At 40.6% G+C, this 5,903-nt stretch overlaps 1 long non-coding RNA gene across 2 annotated transcripts; it reads left to right on the top strand.

Annotated features, from left to right (window-relative positions):
* The first annotated feature begins 1,658 nt into the window (after positions 1-1,658).
* Positions 1,659-4,988, top strand: LOC110724412. 2 transcript variants are annotated; one of them, XR_002511979.1, is made up of 3 exons: positions 1,659-3,273; positions 3,559-4,090; positions 4,160-4,988. It is a non-coding gene; the product is annotated as an uncharacterized LOC110724412 (long non-coding RNA). The 2 variants fall into 2 exon arrangements; XR_002511978.1 differs by having other exon boundaries at positions 1,662-4,090.
* The last annotated feature ends 915 nt before the right edge of the window (positions 4,989-5,903 follow it).

Genomic DNA, 5,903 nt, shown 5'->3' on the forward strand with positions numbered 1-5,903 from the left:
GCGACAAGTGTATCGCGACGCAATGGACCCATCGTATTGTTATTGTTCCAAAATGATATCGAAGTTTGTGCAGAGTTTGGTTTCCGATAGGTTTTATATGCAAAGGTATCTGGACGTATTCGAATTTTAATAGGATAAGGATTACCATATGAGAGGTTTTATTCGTTCTCAAACTTCTTCAATCTTTATCTTTTCCAAAAGGATAAATTAGAACCTTATAGAGGATTCTAGAGTTTACTAACTGATTTAGGATTAGGAATATGATCATATAGGGCCGAAATAAAATATTTTCACTCCATATAATCATTGTGTCGTACTAACGGTTGACCTAGGCTCAGTTTGGCTCGGTTTAGTATTTTGGCTATAACTCACTCATTTTAATTCAAATTTGGGCTTGTAAATATATTGTTGGAATGCTCTTTTCAAATTCCATCCAACTAAACAACAATTGAACTAGGAATATGGACCAAAATAATCAGGTTTAGACGTTTTTATAATTTTGACACGAAATGATTGGTTTTAAGGACACGAAATGAATGATTCTGGGTTTAAAGACACGAAATGAATGATTAAAATGAAAAACACTTTTGATAAAGTAAGAAACATGGCCCAGGCTTAAGGAAATTTACGCGACTCTTCAACTTTTTGCCGAACTTGTCAATCAAAATGTGAAAGGTACTCATCACTAGGTTTATTGTTTGGGGAGGCACAATCAGGTGGCTAAAGATTCCCCCACTTAGACTGGGTTTAGAAAAACAAAATTTTTAAAAACAATAGTCAAAGTAAATTGATAGGGACGAAAAATTACCTAGAACATTCTGCAATCCTAAATCATTATTTTAACGCTAATACTTGCAGAAAACGTAAGTTCTACAAATACAAGAGTTAAGGAATGAAACGCGTATCTAACATCGACGGGTACACGTTTCTAGGTGACATATTTTCTATTCAAACTCATTTTTGTTTGACACCCTCCACATTCTCAGGGAGAATTATTGAAGATTGCTTCACCTTGAACTATCTTCTCAAAGAAATTGACAACGTCCTCATTCTCAGGGAGCGTTGTCCAAGACTACTTCGCCTTGAGCCATCTTATTAAATTAAATGACAACCTCCTCATTCCTACGGAGCGTTGTCAAACACCACTTTGCTTCGAGATGTCTTCTCAAATCTTCTCATCCCCACGCCTTGTAAGTGATAGTTTCTCGTGCCTTTGAAAACCTACCGTAAAACCTTACTCTTCAAGATTTTACCGAGCTCAAGTTGGTGTCCTATCGAGGCATCGTTGTAAATCGTGATCGTAATCAAGCCGATCATCGTTCATGTGATCGTAATCTGGCCGATCATTCCTTAATATGATCGTAATCGGGCCAATCACTTCTCAATGTGATCGTAATCGGGCTGATCACTTCTCAATGTGATCATAATTAGGCCGATCATGTAATAAAATATGTTCTAACTAAAATGTGATTGTGATCAAGCCGATATCTAATCAAATGTGATCGTAATCGGGCTGCTCACCAATCACATCAAGATTTTTGATAAAGCGCTCATCACGAAGAATAATTTACTCATCTCGAGGCTTACAAAAAACCAATTTCTCATCAGGAGGCTTAAGTGAGATAATCATCATTCAACAGATCGTTCTGCAAAAACACAAAACTAACGTGTCACGTCAGATTTTTTTATCGCGTAGCGACAGGTTTGTCACGAAGTTTTAGAGTTATCACGCCGCGATAAAAATGTCGCGCTTCGCTAGAATTAGGTTTCACTTTAAAAATCTTCTTCTTATCTTTTTCAATTTCATTTTCGCTGCTCTGTTGTTACTGTTTTCGCCGCTTAATCACTCATTGTCGCTCATTTTCTCATCAAATGATTTCAAACTTTTTGCTAATCTTCACATTTAAAATTCCTCACACACATCTATGTAAGTTTCCTTAAATTATTTTCCATTTTGGCAGAAAATTAGCGAATTTTGTTCGAAAAAAACCCTCAATACTCGAATTAGGGTTTTCTTATTTTGCTAATTTTTGTTGAAACTCTTGTCATGAATTTGCTTGTATATGAATGTATGTTAATTTGTGAGCATTTTGAGACTAATTTTTCTTGATTTGGTGGAGAAATGGGCATTTCACCATTATTGAACACTCTATGTTCGAGATAACCATGTTTCTTGTCCTTCATTGTTTTTCTTGCTTCTTTTCTCTTGGAATATTGTAAGAAATGTTTTAGATTTGAAAAAAAAAATCATTTTATGCAATTTTCTTGTTTTTATGCGAGTTGAATCGTGCTTTATTTTGCATTTTTGTTACTTTATTTTGACTTATATAGTATCATGTGGCTTAGGGAAACGAAAACTTTTGTATGTATTGATTTATTGTTTCTGGAATAAATAGCATGCCTCGTTGCGTTTGTGGTTCTGTTTTGCGCTCTCGGTCTAAAGATCGGGAGGATTCTCCTATTCGGGAGGAGAAGGAGAGAGGTGAGGTTCGTGCCTCCACCAGTCGTTCTTTAGGCTGGACCCCTTCTCCTTGGGATGGGCACACGTTAGTTTTCGTCCTGACACACCACATTTCTCACTGAGTTTTCTCGAGTTCGTCAGAGGAGGGTATGCGTTGCCATGGCTTAGGCAATGAGTTCATCCTCAGTTTGCATCGGCACATAAGTCGAAATGATGCGACTAGGGTGCTTTGGGAGTCTTGTGGATTGACTGCCCTACTGCGCGTTGTTGAGACCTTCAGGAAGAGCCCTTTCATTGTTCAGGGTCTCCTAGAGTTTTTTCAGGATACTACGAACTCATTTCATTTTCCGTGTGTTGAGATGACTATCACCCTACTCGACTTCACCATTATTAGCGGACTTGAGTTCAGCCCTTCCCCCATTCCCATGAGTGATAAGTTGCAGCTTACGTCACCAGAGGTCGAGGATCTTTTGGGTCCTAGTCTGCATAAGGCTTAGGCTGACACGAGGTCGAAGATGACGAGCATGATGTCGGTTCGTTTTAACCTCTTAGCCAAGGGTTTTCATGATAGGAGGACTACTCAAGAGCAGAGGGTCAGAATTCTTGTCCTCTATTGAGGACTAGTTCTTCTTACAAGAGGAGTCGTTCGTTGTTGTGGTAATTGGGTGTCCTGCGTGATCTCTTCGTGGTCTGCACATTCGACTGATCTACCGTCGCCTATGGTGACTTGCTTCTTAGTCTGCAGCAGGGGGTGCCATCAATAGAGCGGGAGCACAAAGGTCACCGTCTCAGGTCTTTGGAAGGCCGTAGAGGTAATTCTTCCTCTAATCATTTTATTTAAGCTCGAGTTTCATCATTCGCTAGTTCTTAGAGTACTTGGATTTCTCGCAAGTTTTGTTTTACAAGTAATGCCCTTCCTTGGCTTCGAGGAGGCCTAGAGATAGGGCGTTACCGGTAGCCGTTAGCTGGCGCCATATTTTAGTTGGTCCTTCCTCTACTACAGCTGCTGTTTGAGCTGCCATTCTTATAGTAAGGACATCTCGTACTTTACAATCCACTTTGATTGTCATAAATTCTGCCATGTCTTCTTATTTCAGCGCCTTGAGGTTGAGTACCTCCCATTGGCTGGTTTGGGTGACTTGCCATTAGCATTTTAGATGATGACATAGAGGCGCATCTTCTGGGGTACTACTCACCCCGTGTCGTGTTTGGGTGAGAGAGTGGCTAGGCAGCACTCTTTTGACTCCATTCTAGTTCTTGATGACCCTCTTCGCTCGACGATGGATCCAGGGGTCCTCATGTAGCATGCTTGTCAGGGCTTTCTATCCATGGGCTATCAAGGGCTCGTAGGACAGGGATTATGAGGAGGCCTTGGTTCCTAGATTGGCTCCACCTCCCTATTGCGATGAGGTTTATGAATCATCATTGATCTTTTAATTTTTTTTCATAGCCTAGAGAGGCACTGATCGTTTGATCACTTTGTACGAGGAGATGGGTCCGGAGGATTTCGAACCCCTAGGATTAGTTATCCGGTATCAGGGGATACACAGTCCTGTTGAGGAGTCGATCCCTCCTACTCCTGAGGAGTGGCAGCTGGTTGGACGATCTATATCTCGCTCGATGCGTTCGGTGAGTTAACATTCTTCCTTCAGTTATAAATATGTTTATTCTGTTTTCTGATTTTACTTTTTATTGCAGTTTTCACGGGAGACCATGATGAGGCTGGCGGTTGTTGCCGACGCCTGTAGGTACCTATTGGCAGGCTAGAGTCAATAAATGTCTTGCCGAGGCTTAGCTGACTTTCAGCCGGTATGGTTGTACTTAAGTAGTTATTTATTCGCTTTGTGTTCTTTGTTTTTTATTGACTAGTATTTCTTTGCCTTTGTTTTAACATGCGGCTCCGCCGCGCACTTTCCCGAGGCATGACGGCTTGAGGGAGGCGGGAGTAAGACGCCGTCGGACATACTGTGAGGTTCCAGATCGGGAAGAGACCGCTGGTCAGACAAATGGCAGTGGTGAGACTAGCTTAGACCTCGAGCCTTCTCCACTTGACGAGTATCCCCTAGGATTTGTTCCTCCACCGGTGCGTCTGCTCATCGTCCCGGGATTCGTTCCTGAGTCATTCGGAGTTAGTTCGTCGTCTCAGCCTTTCATGCCTCCACCAAAGTTTGCTGGTAGGCATTTGAGGCGGGTTCGTCTTCTCAGCCGCTTGTACTTCCTCCTCCATTCGCTGGTGGGAGTTTTGATCAGTAAAATATTCCTGGTGGTCCTCAGTTAACTTAATGGAGAGTTCCTACGCTTGTGATCCCCACGATAGTCGATGTCAGCTCTATCCAGGAGACGACTCCTCAGAATCAGTTTTGGGAGGGATTCATAGGTATTTATTGTGAGCCTCATCCGTAAGGATCCTAGTGTACCCGCATCATTTTCTTTTAGTCTATAGGACTTTTGTTATGTTTATACATTTTTATTGACTCTTATGTATCGACAATCTATGTATATATATGCATGTTCCATTTTACATTTATTTTATGTGCGTATGAGTGTGTGCTATAAGCATGCGTTCAGTGAGTGTGGTTTTGTGACACATTTTGCGAAAAGTTTCTGTCATTTATCATCATAAGTGGAGGGTATCCGAATGTCTCACAAAAAAAAAAAAGTTAATGGGTGAGTGTTAAAATCAATTTAAAATAAGGATAAGAAAATGGAATTTTTAATCACGACAGGAGATGGTACGAAAAAATCAATTCAAAATAAGATGGAAAAGGTGTGGAATCGAAGTTTAAATCAAATTTGGATATATAATAGAGTACGAGTCCTATCAGAAACCAAATCAAAGAGCATTGCACGCAACGCTTTTGTCGCAGGACGTCAAAATCCATCGCGACGCGACAGGGCTTGACGCGGTGTGATGGTTCTGTCGCAGCGTGATAGGGCTTGATGCAGCGCGATGGTTCTATTGCGGCTTGAAGGCTCTGTTGTCGCACGTTGGTTTCGGGAATTAGGCTCTGACTAGATTCGGCTTCTGGTTGTTTTTTGGTTATAAATACCCCCGACTCTGTCAGCTTTAGCATAATTCAACATCCGAGTTTTAAATTCCCATAATTCTTAGCTTTCATATTCATTAGCTTTTTAATTCTAGCAATTATGGCTAAGAATTTTACTGAGAATACTTGTGATTAGTGTCGGTCATTGACCAACGGTGAGCAAAAAGAGCTTAAATATTTAAACATGAATGGCCTATTGGATCTTATGAGTGTATAATTTGATAATGATTTTATTTTTGTTGTAACAAAATATTTTGAACCTAACACCCAATGTTTTAGGCTTGGAATAGATGAAATTAGCCCTCTTCCTGAGGAATTTGGGGCTATCTTCAGCTTTCATACTAGGCATCTAGCTACAATCCCCATAATATGTGAATATTATTATAAATATTTGA

This window comes from Chenopodium quinoa, unplaced genomic scaffold, assembly GCF_001683475.1.
Source record: "Chenopodium quinoa cultivar QQ74 unplaced genomic scaffold, ASM168347v1, whole genome shotgun sequence".
NCBI lineage: Eukaryota > Viridiplantae > Streptophyta > Magnoliopsida > Caryophyllales > Amaranthaceae > Chenopodium > Chenopodium quinoa.